The sequence below is a fragment of the Mustelus asterias genome, chromosome 25 (assembly GCF_964213995.1).
Source record: "Mustelus asterias chromosome 25, sMusAst1.hap1.1, whole genome shotgun sequence".
NCBI classification, from domain to species: Eukaryota; Metazoa; Chordata; class Chondrichthyes; order Carcharhiniformes; family Triakidae; genus Mustelus; species Mustelus asterias.
In genome coordinates this window covers 17,349,711-17,372,585 of record NC_135825.1, presented here as the reverse complement: position 1 = coordinate 17,372,585, position 22,875 = coordinate 17,349,711, and the positions used below count along the sequence as shown (strand labels likewise).

The window sequence follows — 22,875 nt, the reverse complement described above, 5'->3', positions numbered from 1 at the left end:
TCACTGAGCTCAAACGTGTACTTTTCCTTTGTTCCATTGAAGTGGGGAGGGGGGGGGAAGAAAAGGAGTGCCTCACCATTGGCTGCAAGGGAGGCCAATCAGATGGCTGTTGGTAGGGTTCTGGCGTGACGTAGAGTGTTTGGGTTGTACTGTTTGTCACAGGATGTGTAGGAGGCCTTGGAAAGGTTTGCTCTTTCTGAGTGCTCCTATGGGTCAATGGTTTTGCACACACACTTTGTAAAGGGCAGATCTAAAAAAAAACACATAATTCAAGCAAATTTATTAAACTTTCCAATGCAGTGAGACTGATGGAAAGGAGGTTCGCTATCAAACCTCGGTGCGGTGAGAATTTTCAGAATGATCTGCTCCAGGGTTTTGTATTTCTTCACTGTGGCTTTTTCATTTAAAAGAAAATCCAATTTCATTCTCCCTTGTTGCTAAGCCACTGATTCCATCCAGGGGCACATTTTCACAAGCAGTGCCAGCTTTCTGATGTTTCATCCATTGGCCGTATTTCACAAGTGAGCCTTGACAACAAGGGCGAGCAGGCCGCCTTACTGTGCATGGCAGTGTAGCCAGGCTCGATCCTGTCCGTCCGTACCCAATCCCCATACATGCACAGTGAATCACTGCATACTAATCAGGAGCTCTGGAAAGAAAGAGCTTCAGCTGAGTTCAGCTCATGTAAAACAGGCCAGACCTCAGTCTGAAAATGGCCACACGCTCTGTTTACTAAACCTTGAGGGGAGTCAGCCACAGTCATTTTCTGGTCTGGAAGCTATGGCGTTGAGGGAATGCCATAGCCTCAATGGCGTTGAGGTCATTGCTGAAATGGCTCATGGCCAGTGACGGAGAAGGAAGAGACATCTTGTTTTAGGAGTAGCATAAGCACTGATAGAGTTGTTACAGGCTGGATTCATGTACTTGCAACCGCCACAGGCTCACACAGCTTGAGCTCTTCTCCACTCACAACAGGACGGCCACAGCTGCATAAAATGGATGTCTTGAGTCACTCTTCCCATTGGTCAATTCAGTGTTAGGGTTTTATTTTTAATCGCTTCACCGTTCTTCAATCAGAAAGTCAACAACAGGTGGTGGCTAGTATTTAATGCAAGAAGCCTATGGAAAAAAATGAAGGCAGTAGAGTGCAGGGGCAAAGTTCATAGTGCAAGAAGATTGAACAGAATAATAAAAAGCAAGATAAATCAACCAAACACTGATTAGATGTCATTTAGAAAGATACATGTAGTGTTATGAGCAGGCTTGCAAGCATGTATGCCATATGGAGTTGTGAACTTAATGTTGTTATGAACTATTTGTCATTGTACATGAATCATTAATGGTTTATGATCTGGGCTGAGAGACATAGTTCAAGTTTATTTATTAGTGTCACTAGTGGGCTTACATTAACACTACAATGAAGTTATTGTGAAAATCCCCGAGCTGCCACACTTCGGCACCAGTTCAGGTACACTGAGGGATGAATTTAGCATGGCCAATGCTTAATAAGCATGCCTTTCAGACTGTGGGAGAAAACCCATGCATGCATGGGGAGCACGTGCAGACCCTGCATAAACAGTGACCCAAGTCAGGAATTGAACCCGGGTCCCTGGCGTGGTGAGGCCGCAGTGCTAACCACTGTGCCACCGTGTCAGAAAAGGTAAACAGAATATTTGGATTTAATGCTGTGTCAACCCAGTTCAAGACAAAAAACATTAAATTGACTTAAACGCCTCTGTTTCTCCACAGATTCTGCCTCATGACATGAATATTTCTGGCACTTTCTGTTCTTATTTCAGATTTTCAGCATCTGCAGTATTTAGCCTTCGTATTTTGTTAATATTCTACTGTTCTTACATAAGACTTTTGATTCTGCTTCACCTAGAATGCTAGGCCTGATATTAACTCTGTGCATGCTGTGTTTTGAATGAGTTAACATCTCGACTACTGTGCCCTGCTTTGGCCCCGCACTTTGGGGTGATTTGGAGCAAGTTCACAGAGGAGATATTAGATTTGATATTTTACTTAAAGGCCCTCAGTGAAGAGGTCTGTCTTCATAGGCTTGGAGTTAGGTTGGTTAGCAAGCACCAGGAGACATGCAGGAACGCCACACAAGCGCAGGAGGCTACATTTCAGGGAGTTTTACGGAGGATCATTTACCTTTCAAACAAGTTGCCAAATTCATGCAATGCATTCCATACGCACTTACATCTGGACATCAGGGTTTATAAAAGCGGATATCTGTCTCACGGTCACTGTGACCTTTATGGATGCAGTTGATTGCCTTTGGGGATCAAACGGGAATTTTGTATTCTTTGAAAGTTCGATGTTTTTCTTGTTGCTTGCCTCTGCTGGGAGGTTACTGCTGGTAGGATGCACGGGCGGGGGGATGTGTGTGTTTTTGTGAGTGTGTGTGCGCCATGGAGCAAGTTACACCGTGGGGTCAGTGTAATCTCCAGCATGAAAGTCGGGGCCAACAGGCTCGCAATTTTTAGGCACTTATTTTTTCCACACACGAAAGACGCCGCACCTGAGGCAATTCAATGAAGTGCTGCATGTAAACCTTGAAGACTTGGTTGTCATGTGGATCTTCTCCTTGGTCGCAGAAAGAGTCACAAAGGTCTTGGGAATGGAAGGGGGGGCGTGGTGTGGGTGGGCTGCAGAGCTGTCAGACAACATGATGGTCCTAATGTGAAAAGTGGGAAGTGATGGGGGAAATCCCTGGTTGTCCTGCCCATGCGAACCCTTGTCTCTACCTGGCTTCTATCATTTGGCTCCTCTTCGATCTCCCCCTCCACTCCCTCCTGGACTTCCTCCTCATCAAGAGACGCTGACTCATGTGTACAAATGCATGACCCTCACCTGGTGGTCACAGGCCATATGGACATTAAGGGAGTGGAAACCCCTTCCTATTAATATAAAGGAATCCCTGATACCATACGGGACGTGTAGAGCCACATGAGTGCCATCGATGGCCCCCTGCACAGCTACGACCAGCTACGGTGATGAATGTTGAAGCTCTCTCATCCTGATGGGCTTGGTCCAGATTAATGTAATCCTCGGGCCCAGTGACCTCGCAGATGCATTTGTTTGTGAATGACTGCAAAATGCCACACAGGTCCTCCGCTGAGCCATGGAGTGATTCCTTAGCGTAGAAGTTGAGGGCTGCCGTGACCTTTATGGCCACAGGGATGAGATACCGATATCTCTCAGGATGAGAGACAGAGAGAGATGGAGAGAGATAGAGAGAGAAAGGGAGACAGTCAGGTTGGTCTCCAAACCGATAGCTTTCAGATCCTCCCCTCACCCTTAGTCCTCCCAATCCTGAAAGCAGCCGTTCCTACATCTTAAACGGTGGCCAATGCTCACTCACATATCTGGTGCCCTTCCAACCTCATCACTTGACCAGCCCCAGTCAACACCCTCGCCCCTGGCCTCCCATCTGGTTGTCCACTCCCTTAATATCTACAGCATTGGGGGTTCTAACAGATTGTTTCCATTTTCACCCATCCTTCATGGGCTGGGTCAACTGGACGTCTTTGTATACATTGAGAGCGAATGGATTCTCTATGGCAGATACTGATGTCCGGCAATTGTACTCACACATTCCCCCTCAATCCCCAACACCCAACCATTTACCCTTGAAACATGAGTTTTCACCCATATCCTTGACAGTGAGAATGTAGGCAGCTGACATTGATAAGGGTTAACTCATAATGGCCAATTAGTTTGATGAACATGAGTCTCAGGAATGTTAGAGGGCACAATTACTGTCTGAATCGGAGAGAGGTGAGATTAATAGGCATTGTTCTTACTCAGGCTGGTTTCATCCCCGGGTCTCATTGCTGTCACCCCTTTACACTTAAGACTCCTGGAAAGGCATTCCATGAATTTCAAATGTTTGCCCCCAAGCTGGACACTGTCCTGCCTTCCCTTTCAGGGTCTCATACCATCAGCCCCTTAGGCTGGCCTCCTTCACTCTCATCACACCCTTCCCCCACTTTATGAGCCCCACACCCACAGATGCCCCATGCCACTGACAGCTGAGTGACTCAGTGCTCATTTTCATTCATTGACAACACAGCCTGCAGACTGACACAGTGCTCTGAAAGCTTATTAAAATTCACAGCCTGCAGGCTTCAGGACAACACACGCCAGCCGTGACCCCTATCCTGGAGAAGGCACTCAACTGCCTCCTCACCCTGAAAACCCAAACCCTCCACCACCCTTGAACCACCCCCTCTTCCTCTGGAGCTAACCAGTGAGAACTGTCCCCTTGTACACCCTGATGAACAGGGATGCTCACTCTCTTCCTTCCCCTTGGAGGCAATGGCGCCTGGTTCCCATTTTTAAATTCGCGGCTGCATGATATCAAGCTGGTGGATGGGGAGATTGAATGAGGTCCTATGGGACTTCTAGGGGATTTTCATAGCAACTTCATTGCAATGTTAATGTAAGCCTACTTGTGACTAATAAATAAACTTTACTTATGGTTCACCTTTAACCTCGCTAAAAAGATTAGCGTTCAGATTCATTCAGATCAAGTTCCTGCCCTTCCATCTTCTTGCGTCTGGGAAAGAGATACAAAAATCTGAAGACATGTCCCAAGTGACTCAAGGACAGCTTCTTCCCTGCTGCCAACTGACTTTTGAATGGACTTACCTCGCATTAAGTTGATCTTTCTCTACACCATAGCTATGACTGTGGCACCACACTCTGCACTCCTATCCTTCTCTCTGAATGGCATGCTTTGTCTATATAACGCGTAAGAAGCAATACTTTTCACAGTATACCAATACATGTGACAATAATAAATCAAATCAAATCAAATTTCTGGGCATGGACCTGATTGCATCATCAGGGACAGCCCGGGAAGATCTTGATCAGAAATCTCACCGGCGCAAATCCTGTTTTTTGGTCTCTCACGATATTTGGTGGTCGTAACTGGATTTGCGCCCACATCTAACAGACCCGCCAAATTGCGCCCATGGTGTGTCTTCTGGTCTTTACCTATTCGTAACTTTGTAACCTCCTCCAGCAACTTCAATTCCCCAGGATATCTGCTCTTCCAATCCTGGCCTCTTTTGCCTTCCTAACTTTCATCTTTCCATCATTAACAGTTAAACGTTTCGCTGCCAAGGATCTTATAAACTCTGAAATTCCCCCTCTAAACCTCTCTACTTCTCTCTAACTCTCTTTTCTCCTTGATAACACTTGTTAAAATCTATCTCTTTGACCGAGGTTTCTCTGCTGTATTATCTCCGGTTATCTTTATTGATTTATTTATTTATTAGTCACAAGTAAGGCTTACATTAACACTGCAATGAAGTTACTGTGAAAATCTCCCAGTTGCCACACTCCGGCATCTGTTTGGGTACGCTGAGGGAGAATTTAGCATGGCCAATGCACCTAACCAGCACATCTTTTGGACTGTGGGAGGAAACCGGAGCAGCCGAAGGAAACGCACGCAGACATGGGGAGAACATGTAAACTCCACACTGACAGTGACCCAAGCCAGGAATCGAACCCGGATCCCTGGCGCTGTGAGGCAGCAGAGCTAACCACAGTGCCACAGTGTCAAATTGTGTTCAACAATGCTCCCATGAAACACCCTGAGATCTTTACTACATTAAATATTATATAAATACAAATTATTGTCATATTTTTGGCACTTTCACTAAGAGTGCGGATTTATGTTTTCTGTACTTGAGTCCACACTAGCATGAACAAATATTAGTGAAAAATGTCTTTTGAATTGAATCTTTGTTCATGTTTTTTTTTTCACAACATAACCTTTGGGATGATTATTATATTGTCAGAGGTTCCTGAGAGTGATGAGACAGCGCAATTTGTCAGTTCTTTGCTGCTGAACAGCCATTTGCCAGACATGTGAAAGCCTATTTCACCGAGCTTCCATATGGGTCACTGAAGCCACCATCATTGTTCTGTTGTGTACATATTTCTGTGGGTGTCTGCTTTCCTATACAAGCCTGTTGGAGGCCTAGTCAGGGACACAGAGGCCTGTTCTTCCATGTGCCTACCAGGATGATGGGGCTATTGTTCAGAGAGCAGTGCAGGGGAAACCTGTTAAAAAAAAACCTGAGACTGAACAGTTTCTGGGTTTACGAAATAGTTACATTAATTGAGTGCTACTCTGCAGTGGGCAATAACTTCCCTCAATCATTGGAAGATAAAAATAAGCCCCTGCAATCTAGGCATACTTGAGAACTAGATCCACCAGAGTTACATGGTATTTAACAGCATTGAGGTCATTGTCCAACAGATCTATAAGTAACGTCATTCTTCCCTGTATAGGACACTGATTTCTTTTTAATGAAACTGCACCATTATGTTGGTGGGGAGGACAGAATTTTCTGCAAAATCGGATCCATTATGGTGGCTAAAACAAATATTTTATGAGAAAATTTTCAGTCGATTAAGAATGCACTCCTGGCCTCGATAAAGATCCAACAGTGGCCCCTGTAGGATGCTTTTGACAGTGACTCACATCACTTGGGCCCACTGTGTGCCTGCTGGCAATTGAAAACTTGACAAAGTGTGTGAATTTGCTGTACTGGAAAATCTCTTGTTATCCGGCGTGTTCCGGGAATCAGAGGTGCAGGTTGATCAAACAGAGGTGTGTGGTGAGCTCTGCGTTTCGTCTGGAACTGAGAAAGTTCCAGAATGATCACGTGGCTGTTGAGATGGTGGGGGAGTGCACAGATTGAGTGATGCAGAAGAAGATGGTGCAGCAGGTGAGTACAGGCTCCTATTATCGGTGTTTGACATTTCCAGTCAAATTCCCTCAGTGTACCCGAACATGCGCCGGAGTGTGGCAACTAGGGGATTTTCACAGTAACTTCATTGCAGTGTTAATGTAAGCCTACCTGTGACACAAATAAATAAACTTTATACTATTGCTGGGCCAAATGTTGAAACTCCCTCCCTAACAGCACCTGGTGGGTGTACCTGCACCCACAGGTGGGTGTACCTGCACCAGACGGACTGCCGCAGATCAAGAACGTGACTCACGACTTCTCAAGGGCAATTAGGGATGGACAACATATGCTGACCTAGCCAGCAATGCCCACATCCCAAGAAAAATAATTTTTAAAAATTGCGACATGGTACTTAGAAAATGCTTGTCAGAAAAGAAGGTTCAGTTTTATTAGCAACAGTGTGAGGAGTCATTTTCTTTAAGATGCAACATATGCTGCTGATTCTCTGTGCCTCCGCAATGCTCAATTAGAATTGACCACCAATTGGGAATTCTGATCAGAGGGTTTAAGAGCAGCATCACTCAAATGTCCTTATATCACAAAGAGAAACACCACAAGTGTGTCAGTAACACCACACAACCAATGGGCAAAAGCAGAGAGTGCAGAACGTAAATACTACATCATCAGAGTCAGGTCAGGTCACCCTGAATGTTTTGTGTTGTCTCAAGGTAATATCTAAATTGCACTCAGAAATATGACCTGATCAATCTGCTAATTAGGGTTTTTGATAGCATGTACAGTCCAGATTGGCTTGTTGGGAACACAGAGATCTGTTCTCTAACATGCTAAACAGGATGAAGGGGTTGTTTTTGTAACAGCGAAAAAGCCAGACTGAACTGTGGTGTGTGGTCACATTTGTGAGTGCCACCATGCACACTGTGGGCAACACTCCCCCGCAATGACTGAAGGGTAAAAAGTCCCTGAAATCTTGAAATTCTTGAGAACTGGGATCCACCTGAATTACACGGCACTCAGCACAGAAGTGGTCACAACTATCTGGTTTTTTTTTCTCCCCAAATCTCCTGACTATTTACTTTCGGTAGATTTGTTTGAGTCTCTTGTCACTTTGTGAAAATGGGATCCTGGATCTTCCACATCCCAAAGGTGTCTCAAAGTATCATGAGAGGCATTGGGGGAGAAATTTTTGATTGGTTAGAATTACAGAATCATAGAATCACTACGGTGCAGAAACAGGACATCCGGCCCATTGAGTTCACACCGACTCTCCAAAAGAGCATCCTACCGAGGCCTAACCCCTCACCAAATCCCCGCAACCCCACACATCCATCACGCTAATCCCCTAACCTAGAGACCTTTGGACACTAAGGGGCAATTTAGCATGGCCAATTCACCTTCTTACACACCTTTGGACACTAAGGGGCAATTTAGCAAGGCCAATCCACCTGACCTACACATCTTTGGATACTAAGGGGCAATTTTGCCTAGCCAATCCAGCATGGCGGTACAGTGGTTAGCATTGCTGCCTCACAGCACCAGGGTCCCAGGTTCGAATCCCGGCTTGGGTCACTGTCTGTGTGAAGTTTGCACATTCTCCCCATGTCTGCGTGGGTTTCCTCCGGGTGCTCTGGTTTCCTCCCTGTGGTGAACCATCGTTGGTTCCCACTAGATAGTACTGAGCCAGGGTCTGGCCAGTACTACAAGTATGTATATATGTTGCTGTTGGGGTTAGGGATGGGTTATTCTACTTGTTGCTGTTGGGGTTAGGGTTGGGCTGTTACACCTTGTATTATAGTTATTGTGGTACATCCCAGTCGGGCTCCGCCTCCTGGGAGAGGTATAAAGGTCTCTGCTCTGTCTGGGACCCCTCAGTCTGGGATCGTGTATATAATTAGTAGCTTCGTTGTTACAGCAAATAAAAGCCTTTATTTCCTGAGCATCTCAAGCCTCGTGTGTGATAACGCGCATCACTCCCACAGTCCGAAGATGTGTGGGTTAAGTTAATTGGCCATGCTAAATTGCCCCTTAGTGTCGGCGGGCTAGCTAGGGTAAATGCATGGGGTTATGGGGATAGGGCTTGGGTGGAACTCAATGGACCAAATGACCTCCTTCTGCACTGTAGGATTCTATGATTCTAAGCTGCACACCTTTGGACACTAAGGGGCAATTTAGCATGACCAATCCACCCAACCTGAAAATCTTTGGACTGCACAACTTTGAAATGAAAGGGATCGGTTCCAATCAATTGGATAAGTTAAAGATGGAGAAATGGATGGGAGTAAAATGGAAGGAAGGGTTAACCAAGAGAAAGGTTCCCTTTTGAAAGTTCACTCAGCAGCAAATATCACAAGGCAATTTGTGATGCCTTGCCAGTGACACTCACATCCCAAGTATGAATTTAAAAATGTCACCCATAGAAAAGAAAAATAAATGGGCCAAATTTTATGCCACTCCCAGGCATAGGCTGGTAGGTTGGTCAGGGGGTGTAAAAGTGGGTGCCATGGTAGTGGTGCTGTGCCAATCGACCACCCAACTCACTGGTACTTTAACAGTGGCAGAGGAGACATCAGTCAACCTGTACATGTAATGGCCCCTTCAGTGTCTTCTTTAACTGTCACTAATATTTTGCCAGAAGTGAAGGCACAGACGCAGGCAATCCTTTCACAGGGTTAGTTCAATAGAAACCATGGTACTTCATTTCTCTGTGTGTTCCCCACCCCACCCAACTCCACCCCCAACCTACTGCTCTCCCAAGCCCAGTCCTCTACCTCTCCCTCACCGCAGTCTTCCAGGCTGGCCCCAGTAAAATCCCCCATCACCTTACACCCAGATCCAACAATGATTTGTTGTTGGGGACTGGATGCAGTCCCATGAATGGCCACCTCTCTCAGTGGCGCTGCTGGGCTGGAGAGCTACCAGCCAACTGGTCGGTCAGCAGCTCTGGGACTGAAAGCAGAGATCTTGCTCTGAGTCAATTAACAGCCCAGCAGCTGTAAAATTGTATCCAGTGAATTGCTTTTGAACTTTAGTGCTGTTGTTATGTAAACAAAGATGGCAGCTCATAGAATCATAGAACCCATACCGTGAAGGAGGCCATTCGGCCCATCAGAGCCTGCTCCGACAACAATCCCACCCAGGCTCTATCCCCGTAACTCCACATATTTACTCTGCTAATCTCCCTGACACTGAGGGGCAATTTAGCATGGCCAATGCACCTAACCCAAGCATCTTTGGATTGTGGGAGGAAACCAGAGCACCTGGAGGAAACCCACGCAGACACGGGGAGAACATGCAAACTCCACACAGACATTGATCCAAGACTGAGACCAAATTGAACCCTAATTATTGCATAGCAAAATCCCGCAAAGAGCAAATAATAAATGCCCACTTAAGTCTACTTTGGTGGTGTTGGTTAAGGAAGAGACTCATCCTCGTGGCTGCAGTTTTCAGGCTTTATCTGTGAGGCACACATACCCCTGTGATGCTGACATGACTTCAATGGAAAAAGACCGGAGAGTCTGAAAGATATAAAGATATAAAGAAAGATATACATTGAGAACCACAGTGACCTGAGTGTACTGTGATTGGCCTAGTAGAAAATCCACTCATCTGATTTCCAACCTCTGAAGCACAAATGGTAGAACAACATAAAGGTTTCTTTCTTTTTCATTATTTAATCTGTCTATCTTTTTGATGTTTTGCTTGGTAAAGATGCCAGATAACAATTCTGAATCAATGATGTTACTTTGAATAATTTGTGTTGTTGACAGGATTCAATGTTGTCATTGGAACCAGAATGTTTATGAAGTGTTTTGGTTCTGCATAGCCTCAGGCTTCAACCAGTCATTGAGGCCCAGACTAAGATGAATAATTAGCTTTTCATGATGTATAATCCTTTTTTTTTAACCTTTACATTAAAGGACATTCAATGCTGTTTTTAAGAGTGGCAACTTTATGAATGCAGCTTGAAATAGGTTCACCGTTGAAGATGAGGAATGGTGGGCGGCACGGTGGCACAGTGGTTAGCATTGCTGCCTCACAGCACCCAGGGACCCAGGTTCAATTCCGACCTTGGGTCACTCTGTGTGCAGAGTCTGCACGTTCTCCCCGTGTCTGTGTGGGTTTCCCCCGGTGCTCCGGTTTCCTCCCACAGTCCAAAGATGTGCGGGTTAGGTGGATTGGCCATGCTGAATTGACCCTAGTATCAGGGGGATGAGCAGGGTAAGTGTGTGGGGTTATGGAGATAGGGCCTGAGTGGGATTGTGGTTGGTACAAACTCGATGGACTGAATGGCCTCCTTCAGTACGATAGGGATTCTATGATTCTATGATCGTTCTGTCCCTCAAAGTATGAGCATCGTTAATAAGAATGTCTAGCGTGTCTGTGCGCTCTGCCATAGTCCCAGAGGACCATGAGCTGCTCTCCCTTTTTGAGGGAGAAGAGTTGACTGGTGGTGATTTACCCTAAGGGTTACCACACCTCAGGCAAGTGGGAAGGTTGAGAAGGCAGGACCTTCATGAATAACCTCAGCTGGTACAGGAATTGAACCTGTGCTGTTGCATCACTCTGTATTACAAACCAGCCGTCCAACCAATTGAGCTAACCAACCCCCAAAAATGTCTCGTACTCCACCTGTGACTAACTTGATTTGAAATTACTGGAAATGTCTTACCAAGACTATACTGAACCATTTACTTTAGTCATTGACTACTGTAGTCAGTTTCTACGTGACTGAAATTTATCTCAATAAGTAAACTTTTATATATTTTTTAAACAGTTCTTATGTAAGTCAACATGACAACTAACTGGTGCAGAGCAAAGTTGCACATTTGCAGTAAAATAAATGCCACTGAAAATGCCCTTGCACCTAACAAAATCAGCTTAATTTGAAGATTCTCTTCAAACGATCACACATAGGTACACTTGATAGGAACTCGGTATCATCATTATTTTAATCCAGAGTTGGGGGTCAATTGTGTGAGTGAGGCTGACTTTGGACAGACTGATTTGCAAATCAGTCTTAGAGATTGCAAAAGTTCGACCTAAACTTGGAAGACCTCAAGCTCGAATGACTTGATTCAGTCAATGTCGTCCGTATGGCACTAATAAAACTGACACAAGTAAGCGGAATCTCGAGGCCATGGTGGTGTTATCTATCTGAGCCATGTGGTAAGAGCAAAATACTGGCAATCTGAAACAAAAACAGAAAACGCTGGATAAACTCAGCAGATCTGGCAGCATCTGTGGAGAGATTAACATTTAGAGTCCAAATGAGCCTCCTGCAGGGTTTTCTGTTGTGCTGTTTTTAGTTCATGAGCCCTGTGATAGACGCACTGCTCGGAAATGACAATGCCATCAGAAGTCCATTAGTTTATGGTGAACAAAGGCACCAAATTTAACTGAAGATGCCCAACATCTGGTATGCAATAAAAATGAGAAAATCTGAAAATTTGCTTTTGTCTAGTATTTTTTGCATCTAATGAATTACTTCTGAAGTTCATTCACTATTGTTATGGCCACATGAAGACTGTGTCACACATTGTGTCATATTACCTCCAAGTCTGACTGCAACAGTGTTTCTTTGTGAATTTAGTGAGGATGTGCTTTGCCAATGTTGCAATTTTTTCTGAGTTCAAACTGAGAACAAGATAAGTTTATGACCTACTTCCTGAAACAAAATAAAACTGGGGAAATCACAACCACCATTCGTACATCGGCATGGTGGCACAGCGGTTAGCGCTACAGTCTCACAGCGCCAGGGATTGGGTTCAGTTCCTGTCTGTCTGTGTGGAGTTTACACATTCTCCCTGTGTGAGTGTGGAATTTCCTCTGAGTACTCTTGTTTCCTCCCAAAGTCCAAGATGTGCCGGTTAGGTGGATTGAGCATGCTAAATTGCCCCTTCGTGTCCCAAGATATGTAGGTTATTGGGGTAAATACATGGGGTTACGGGAATAGGGTCTGGGTAAAATGCACATTTCGGAGAGTCAGTGTAGACTCAATGGGCCAAATGGCCTGCTTCTGCATTGTAGGGATTCTATGAAATCACACACATTCTCTGGGTCTCCACACACACTAGTACAGATGGCAGAAAAAGAGGATAGACTTAAAGATGTTTTACAGTTTACAGGAGGAATATCAAAGGAATATATGGTTAACAGTCCTTTGACTGGTCTTGATGTGGTGATTCCATATTACGGCTACATTGTTTAGTTGTCTTCCTGGATGTAGATGTATGGAGCAGACTTCCACATTTTTGTTCCTAAAAGATCTCAGTTTGAAGCAGATTCCACTTCTCAGGATGGTTACTTTGCAAACCCGCGGCAGGGGACCTAATGGCCAGTTTCCGTGGCACACATTTCAACAATCCTCTCATTGAACAAACTGCAAGGTGCTTGAAAAGATAGGGTAGCATGGTGGTACAGTGGTTAGCACTGCTACCTCACAGCGCCAGGGACATGAGCTTGATTCCAACCTTGAGTAGATTGCCCATGTTAAATTGCCCCTTAGTATATAGTCAGGGGATTAGCAGGGTTACAGTGATAGGGCCCTTTAGAATCAGAGAATCATAGAATCCTACAGTGCAGAAGGAGGCCATTTGGTCCATCATGTCTGCACAGACCACAAGCGCCCCCCCCCCCCCCCCCCCCAGGCTCTATCCCCATAACCCCATGCATTTACCCTAGCTAGTCCCCCTGACACTAAGGGGCAGTTTAGCATGGCCAATCCACCTAACCCACACATCTTTGGACTGTGGGAGGAAACCAGATCACCTGGAGGAAACTCATGCAGACACAGGGAGAATGTACAAACTCCACACAGACAGTGATTCAAGCCGGGAATCGAATCCGGGTCCCTGGTGCTGTGAGGCAGCAGTGCTAACCATTGTGCCACCTTGCCACCCAGGTTGTGCCTAATTAAGATGTTGGTGCAGGCTCGATGGGCCGAATGGCTTCCTTCTGCACTATAGGGATTCTATGATTCTATGATGTTGGAAGGAATAGCAGAGCAATTTGGTTCAATGCCAAAGCTACTTCACAGAAAGAAGAACAATTGAAAACTTGCAAAAATGGGCTCGCCGGATTGGCATTGGCCACATGATATGCAAAGTAAGTTATTTTTGCAGCAACAGTGCATTTTTTCCGAGATTGATAGTGTTCTCACTAAATGGATTGTTGATGCACCCGAGAGGGTGTCACACATGTACCCATTTGAAGATTGCCCGCCACATGTACCCATTAAAAAATTGCTCATTGTGGCTCATCTATGTATCCTAATTGATCTGATTGTGAATGTGGTCCATTTATTCAATGAAGGCCTAACCCATTCCTGACTCAGTAGGAGAACGCATGTTGATTTATTTGCAAATTAAAGCAGGAGTACAAAATGAGGTATGAGTGAATCCACCAATTAGTGTCCATTTGTGCTTCGGGCTTGCATTGGCAACAGACTGCCTAAACATTCTTTATATTGGTCCCTTTCTATTTAGTCGTCAGCAAAGAAGACTTTTGTTTCTATTCATTCTGAGCTTGATACAAATGCAGGTCTCTGGGGAGAAAGGGCCGTCTTGTGAAGCGTTGTGACACCCAGTCCTTCACAGACGAAAAGAATAATCATACTTCCTTTCAGAGTCACCTGTCATTCCTGTCAATTCTTTACTCAACTTCATCTCATAGTTTGGTTCAAGTTTTTAAACCTCAGCTGCTAAAATTTAAAGGAACCACGGGATTGTTGAAACTATTTGGTAAGAGCCACAGCAGAGAGGTCATGATGGAGTTGTATGGAACTTTGGTGAGGCCACAGCTGGAGTACTGTGTGCAGTTCTGGTCGCCACATTATAGGAAGGATGTGAATGCTCTGGAAGGGGTGCTGGGGAGATTCACCAGGATGTTGCCTGGGATGGAACATTTAAGTTATAAAGAGCGGTTGAATAGGCTTGGGTTGTTTTCTCTGGAGTAGAGAAGACTAAGGGGTGACCTGATTGAGGTGTTCAAGATTATGAGGGGCATGGACAGTGTGGATGGGAAGCAGCTGTTCCCCTTCGTTGAACGGTCAGTTACAACGGGACACAGGTTAAAAGTGAGGGGATTTGGGGAAGATTTGAGGAAAAATCTTTTTACCCAGAAGGTGGCGATGGTCTGGAATGCACTGTCTGGGAGGATGGTGGAGACGGGATGCCTCACATCCTTTAGCAAGTCCTGGATGAGTACTTATCACGCCATAACATTCAAGGCTATGGACCAAATGCTGGCAAGTGAGATTAGGTGGGCAGGTCAGGGCCTTTCATGCATCAGTGTGGACTCGATGGGCTGAAGGGCCTCTTTTGCACTGGAGTAATCTGTGATTCTGAGCCATCCCAGTCCCCTTTAAAGTTATTGAATCTTTTAAGATTGCACCGTCATAACCATCACATTACAGACAAAATCCAAAGAAACAAATGTATTTCTTCTGCTTGCATTAAATTGAATTTAGCTTTCATTTACTAAGATCATGGGCATGAATGCCACACAAGAAAAACAGGAAAAAAAGAAATCGTTGTTCCTCTCACATCTCTGAAACATTACACCATGATTACATGAAGTGCACTGATGTGGTTATGTAGACAAAACGGTAAACATTTCATGTGCTGCAGGTTCCCATAGCAATGAAATGAATGCCCAGCTAATTTGCAGTTATTTTCCAATTTTCTGTGTCTATATATTATTATAGTGTACAGAAAAAGTACACCAAAATACTGGTTAATCACCATCCATTAGCTCTCATTTATGCATTTTTGTTCCTGCTTTTAAGGTGTTGATATCCGTTTCACTTTGTTCCTCTCTGGTAGGTAATGCCTATGTAGGGTTATCAACCCTCCAGGATTAGCCTGGAGTCTTCAGGGATTGAAGATCAATTTTCAGGATATTTCTGTGCACAGGTTGTTTTTTTTTGTCATTTTCTTTGAACATTTCTCCTTTGAAAATGGAAATAATCGGCTGTTTAGCTCACAGTCAAGCATCATCCAATAGGGCAATGGGCCCTTATGACTCAACGAGTCACCAGGATGTGTGTAGCATAGAATTTAGAAGGTTAAGGGATGATTCATAGAATCCCTACGGTGCAGAAGGAGACCATTCGGCTCATCGAGCCCACACCGACAACAATCCCACCCAGGCCCTATTCCCGTAACCCCAAGTATTCATCCTGATAATCACCCTGAGGGCAATTTAACAGGCCAATCAACCTAGCCCGCACATCTTTGGAGTGTGGGAAGAAACTGGAGCACCCAGAATAAACTCACACAGATACAGAGAAAACATGCAAACTCCACCCAGACGGTCACCCGAGGCTGGAAATGAACCCTGGAATGTGAGGCAGCAATCACTGTGCCACCATGTTAGAATGTAACCAATGATAACATTGGATCTGTGGTAGTGTGACCAATGCTAACAAGCTGTAAGGATCAGCTGATCCAGGAAACAATGTAACCAATGACAAAATGATGTGATGATCAGCTGACCAGCTGACTCTCGAGAAATAATTCCCTGTTGGGAATTGTGGGGAAGCTTGGAATGGCCCAGGGTGAGGCCTCAACTGTTGGAGTAATGAAGTTTCCTTATCAAACCTTTCTCTTTGTTTTATCCGTTGGAGTAAGTTGTGTTTCATTTTATTGCCTATAATTGAAGAGTACCTTCTGCTGGATGAACACACCGTGCTGTCCAATGGGCGAATGGTGGCCATTGAAGCAATTCATAGAATCCTACAGTGCGGAAGGAGGCCATTCAGCCCATTGAGTCTGCACCGACCACAATCCCACCCAGGCCCTATCCCCATAACCCCATGCATTTACCCTAGCTAGTCCCCCGACACTAAGGGGCAATTTAGCATGGCCAATTCACCTAACCCGCACATCTTTGGACTGTGGGAGGAAACTGGAGCACCCGGAGGAAACTCACGCAGATACGGAGAGAATGTGCAAACTCTGCACAGACAGTGACCCAAATTGGGAATCGAACCCAGATCCATGGCACTGTGAGGCAGCAATGCTGACCACTGTGCCACCATGCCACCCGTGATGAAACCTCCAGGAATACATTTGATCACAGTTGGCAATCTTAGAACCATGTGAATTCCATGAAAAATGCCCACTTACACTTTATCCAGCATTGGGTTCTATACGTGTGAGGCTGGGGGTGGGGAGAGAGGCAGCAGCTGGGTGACCTCTACTCAGTCTGACCTTCTTACCTGGACTTTGCACGTACACTTAAGTTATCAGGAGAGATAGCAATAGTATAGTATTGAAAACATTATCAGACATCAAGGTTGTGGAGCAACAACAGCTGCTCTGAGTACAGAACTAACAGCAATAAACAGAGTGTTCTGGATGGGACAGTATTTTCTTTTATATATAGATCAGAAAAGTAACAAAGACACCCAAGGTTGCAACCTAATGATAGGATTCAATTCCCAGTTGTAAAGCTCCTAAGCTTTGTTCTCACAGTTTATACTATTGTCTGAACACCATGATGAAATTATAGTCTTGTAACTGAATAGCTTGATCATATAAAATTCACCTCATGTCGAAAAATTCCCCAAACTTCAAAGATGAAAGTGAAGATTGGAGACGGACAAATTGTGGGGTGTTAAGAAAGTTGGTGTCTGATGATAGAGAGCAGATTTCCAGTGCAAAGAGGCAGAGTTGTTCAGGGAATTAGTTCTAGATGTCAGGGCTGAGGCAGCTCATGACCCTGTTCCAGATATTGGAGCAAGAGTCGGTGAGTCAGAACGAAGGGGATACAAGGGACAAGAGGGGATGCAAGGCTGGAGAAGACTGCACAAATTGTACAGTGCCAGATTCTGGGTGGAATTGTTGATGAATATAATGGCTTCAAATTCAATAGAAACATAGAAACTAAAAACAGGAGTAGGTCATTCAGCCTGCTCCTCCATTCATTATGATCATGGTTGATCATCAAATTCAATATCGTGATCCCCCCTTCCCCCCTAATATCCCTTGATCCCTTTAGCCCCAATGCACTGTAGTCACAGAAAACTTGTGCAGTAGAGCAAGTGGGGAGTCCTACCCACGTATATCTGTTAGTGTCTGATTCCGCCTTTTTAATTGACTTAAGCTGACAACATGCACAGCCATGATATTGAATAAGCAGACACAGGCATGTTTCAAACTACGTTAGCATTTCCCCACCTGTTTATTCCATATTCTTATTAATCCTGCAAAGTTATCTTCACTGGATAAAAGTTATCTTCACTTTTGGCCTCGGTTCACTTATTGACATTTAAAATGTTTAACCCTTTAGGTGTCAGCTCAGTTGGTAACACTCCTGCCTCTGAGTTCCCACTCTAGCACTGAAGCACAGCACAGTGGCACAGTGGTTAGCACTGCTGCCTCACAGTGCCAGGGACCCTGGTTCAATTCCAGCCTCGGATGACTGCCTGTGGAGTTTGCACATTCTTCCCGTGTCTGCGTGGGTTTCCTCCGGGTGCTCCGGTTACCTCCCACAGTCCAAAGTTGAGCGGGTTAGGTTGATTGGCCATGCTAAATTGCCCCTTAGTGTCAGGGGGTTAACAGGGTAAATCGTGACTTTACAGGATAGGGCCTGGGTGTGTTTGTTGTCAGGACCCCGGGTTCAATTCCGGCCTTGGGTCACTGTGTGGAGTTTGCACGTTTTCCCCGTGTCTGCATGGGTTTCCTCCCAGTGTTCGGGTTTCCTCCCACAATCCAAAAATGTGCAGGTTAGGTGGATTGGCCATGCTAAATTGCCCCTTAGTGTTGGGGGACTAGCCAGGTAAATACATGGGGTTATGGTGATAAGGTGGGATTGTTGTCAATACATGCTTGAAGGGCCGAATGGTTTTCTTCTGCACGATGTGGAGATGTCGGCGTTGGACTGGGGTAAACACAGTAAGAAGTTTAACAACACCAGGTTAAAGTCCAACAGGTTTATTTGGTAGCAAAAGCCACAAGCTTTCGGAGCCTTAAGCTCCTTCTTCAGGTGAGTGGGAATTTGTGAACAGAATTCCCACTCACCTGAAGAAGGAGCTCAAGGCTCTGAAAGCTTGTGTGGCTTTTGCTATCAAATAAACCTGTTGGACTTTAACCTGGTGTTGTTAAACTTCTTACTGTGTTTCTTCTGCACTACAGGGATTCTATTCTATGGTTCTCAAATTGAGTCTCAAAAGAAGCTTGGCATTTATTTTTCTTTTCAACCTACTCTTCATTCAATGTGAAAACTGGCAATGTCTGGTAAAGAGAAATAGTCTCAAATCGTGAATATATACAGATGAAAACAGAGCCAAAGGAACAAATGAAGATAAATGAAATGAACACAGTGTACTTTTGTGAATATGTATGGGCCATTGTTAATCTACATTTACAAAGCAAATGTTCATTTCAATTGAAATATTACACCTGGTTCTGTGCAAACAGTGTGTTGGATGAAGGCGTTCATTGAACTGTGGAAAACACACGTACAAAGGTGAAAGCGAGTCCAGCACTTAATCAGCTCTGGGTTCTCCTGTATTTACAGTATTAAGGTTGAATGAATTTCCCGAGGCAGGCAACATTTGGAACCAATGGGACAGGCATGGAAACTAATGCAAATACAAATTGAAAATGTAATTGAAAGGTTGAAAATTGAAAGGTTTAGATCCGCCCATGTTTCTACTGAACCCTGCAGACGTTGTCTGAATTCGGTTTAAAAAACCGTTGCGTGCAGATAGAGTGGCCTGGCACTGGGAATAGCTTTTGACTGTGATGTACAGGAATTCTTGGAACATTAATTTCAATTTGTGCATCGGTTGTGGCTAGCTGGTAGCACTGACATGTGGATTGGCCATGCTGAATTGCCCCTTAGTGTCTAGGGGTGTGTTGGTTAGAAGGATTAGTCGTAGGAAATGCGTAGGTTTACGGGGATGGGGCAGAGGGATCAGCCTGGGTAAGATGTTACTTTGGAGAGTCAGCGCCATTCAATGGGCTAAATGGCCTCCTTCCGCACCTTTGTGGGTTCAAATGTCACTCCAAAGATATGAGGACAAAAATAAGCTGACACTCTGCACTGTTGGGAATATTCTCTTTCTGATGTGGTCTTAAACTGAGGCTCCGTAGTCTCCACAATGGATGTAAGAGATCCTGTGGCCCTATGTTGAAGAAGAGTTAACCTTGTTTTTATAAATACATTTTTGCTGGTTCAACTTACACCTGAATTCGCATTTGAACACGTGCAGAGAGTCAAACCACAACAGTTGTGTCTACCACTAAATTACTATTTGTCAAGTAAGCTTTGCAGCACAGTGCAAACTTCCAGCCTAGTCAGTGTAAACACAAATACAGCAGATTTGAATAGCGGAGTATTAAAAAAAGTACTTGAAAATTGTGTGCAATCTCGCCCATGTCTACAATTTTCGAGACAGTGTTATCCTGCCAGCGGGAGGTGTACATTGTTTACTAGCTGCGGGATTCTGCAGTTCCACTGCTGTCAATGGAAATTCCCATTGAAGTCATCCCCCACTGGTGGGAAACCCATGGGTAAGGGTGCGCTGCCGCCGAATCCCACCGGCATTAACAGCTGGAGAGTTCCGGCCTTGGTTATTCTTCTCAATAAAAAGAAAGTTACTCTCTCATTTCTCCATCTTTTTCCTCTTCCTCAACGCCGCTGATGTACAGAGCATTGTTACAGCTTATTAGGACTTTGCCGAGGTAAAGCACCATCAATATATATTCTTCTGTGTTTGCCAGCTGCATGCTCATGCATCTATCAACTGGCACCAAGTAGCCCTTGTGTTCCATTCTCCATATTAACTTCACCATCACCAGTTTGCCAGTTAAGCCATTGAGCAAAGATTTTGGATTGAATGGTAAACTCATGTTGAAGGATTGGCTGGAGACATCATGGCGCAGTAAAAAGTCTCACAACACCAGGTTAAAGTCCAACAGGTTTATTTGGTAGCAAAAGCCACTATCTTTCGGAGCGCTGCCCCGTTGTCAGGTGAGTGGGATTTCAGTTCACAAACAGGGCATATAAAGACACAAACTCAATTTACAAAATAATGGTTGGAATGCGACCAACCATTCCAACCATTATTTTGTAAATTGAGTTTGTGGCTTGGTTTCCCCCTTTCACATTTCTGAGGCTGTTGGATTCAGGAGGCTGCGTGAGAAACATGGAGCTCCAGTGTATTGTAAGTAAATTGGATCAGAGTGCCAATGCGACAGTAATTGCTACTCCCCGGAAGATTTGGTAAAGTGTATTTACTCTCTTACTGCCTGTGTCAGAATATTTTGTATAGAAGAAGGTGTGTCTTTTCTTACCCTTGGAATGTGTATTCAAATTAAATCATTCAGCATCAAGCTTTTGTGAGCTAAAAATTTTAAAAAGTGATTTACTCCCAGATGCTTACCCTGAATTAATGTAACATCACACACTTGGTCTCACGCATGGGAACATAGGAACATAGGAGTTAGAAGCAGGAGCGGGAAAATCCGGCCCTTCGAGCCTGCTCTGTCATCCAATCAGATCATAGCTGATCTTGCCCTGGTCTCAAATCCACCTCCCCAGCTTTTCCCCATATCCCTCTTTCCCTTTTTTTCTTAGAAATATGTCTATCTCCCTCTTGAAAACATTGACCGATTTGGACTCCACCACGCTATGGGGCAGCGAGTTCCACAGATTCACCACCCTCTACAAGAAGTAGTTCCTCCTCATCTCAATTTTCAATCTATGACCTCACAACCTGTGCCTGTTAACTCTTGTTCTAGATTGCCCCATAAGAGGAAACATTTTGTCTACATTTACTTTATCAATCCTTTTTGAAATGTTATATTCCTCGATCAGATTCCCTCTCATCCTTTTAAACTCCAGCAAGTATAAGCCCAAACTGTTCAATCTCTCCTCATATGTCAACCCATTCATTCCCGGAATCAATCTAATGAACCTCCTCTAATCCGCCTCCAATGCCACTACATTCTTCTTCAAATAAGGAGACCAAAACTGGACACAATACTCCAGGTGTGGTCTCACCAACACCCTATACAATTGCAACAACACTTCTATATTTTTATACTCCAGTCTTTTGCAATAAATGCCAACATCCCATTTGCCTTTTTTATTATGTGCTGCACCTGCATGCCGATTTTCTGTGATTCATGAATATTGACACCCAGATCCCTCTGCCCAGTTGCATTTTGAATCTGTTTTCCATTTAGATAACAATTTGCCTTTCTATTTTATCGGCCAAAATGGATAACTTCACATTTATCCACATTAAACTCCATCTGCCAAATTTTGGCCCATTCTCCTAGCCTATCTATATCCATCTGTAAAATCTTTAACTCCTCTTCACTGCCTGCCTTCTCACCTATTTTAGTATCATCCATAAATTTTGCTATGTTACACTCTGTCCCTGCTTGCAAGTAATTTATATAGATTGTAAACTGTTGAGGTCTGAGGATGACTCCTGCGGCACCCCGCTAGTTACATTTCGCCAGCCAGAGAAGGACCCATTTATCCCTATCCTCTGTTTTCTGTCAGTCAGCCAATCCTCAATCCAATCTAGTTCTCTACCCCCAATATTCTATGCATGGAAGTACACACACACACACAAATATTGGATACAGGTAAAGATACTGCAATTTAATACATTACAGTTAATTCAACCTCTAGTTTATGTCTCCCATTTGGCAAACCTATGATTTCTTTAATGGATTGGTGATTTAAATTTGAAGTGTGGGTCTCATAAAGTGAAGGGTTCACAGCAGTTTGTGAGATGCCTTGTAGTCAAATATCTAGGAGGTTGGTTGCAGGTTGAAACGAGAACAGGTTAAGTGTTTTGGACACTTGATGACTTGCACCTAGGTTCAGAGTTTGGTTCTCAGACAGGCTGATGACTGATGGTTTTGATGATCTGCTAGGTCCTTTGATAATAAGGATGCAGGCACTGAAACCAGCTTTGATCACTGATGCGCGACAATCAAGCACGAGGTACAAGGCTTCAGCGATTGAAGGCTTTTATTGACAAACAATGGAACTATCTAAACACGAGTACACCATTCCAGACTGGAGGGGTCCCGCCTGAGCAGAGGGTCTTATACCTCTCCCCAGGAGGCGGGGCCCGAACGGGATGTGCCATAACAGCATCCACCAC

The 22,875-nt window shown here is 44.5% G+C and overlaps 1 pseudogene; it reads right to left on the bottom strand.

Moving 5' to 3' along the window:
• Nucleotides 1–20,344: 20,344 nt before the first annotated feature.
• On the bottom strand, nt 20,345–20,599 carry LOC144479241 (small nuclear ribonucleoprotein F pseudogene; annotated as a pseudogene).
• Between the last annotated feature and the right edge of the window lie 2,276 nt (nt 20,600–22,875).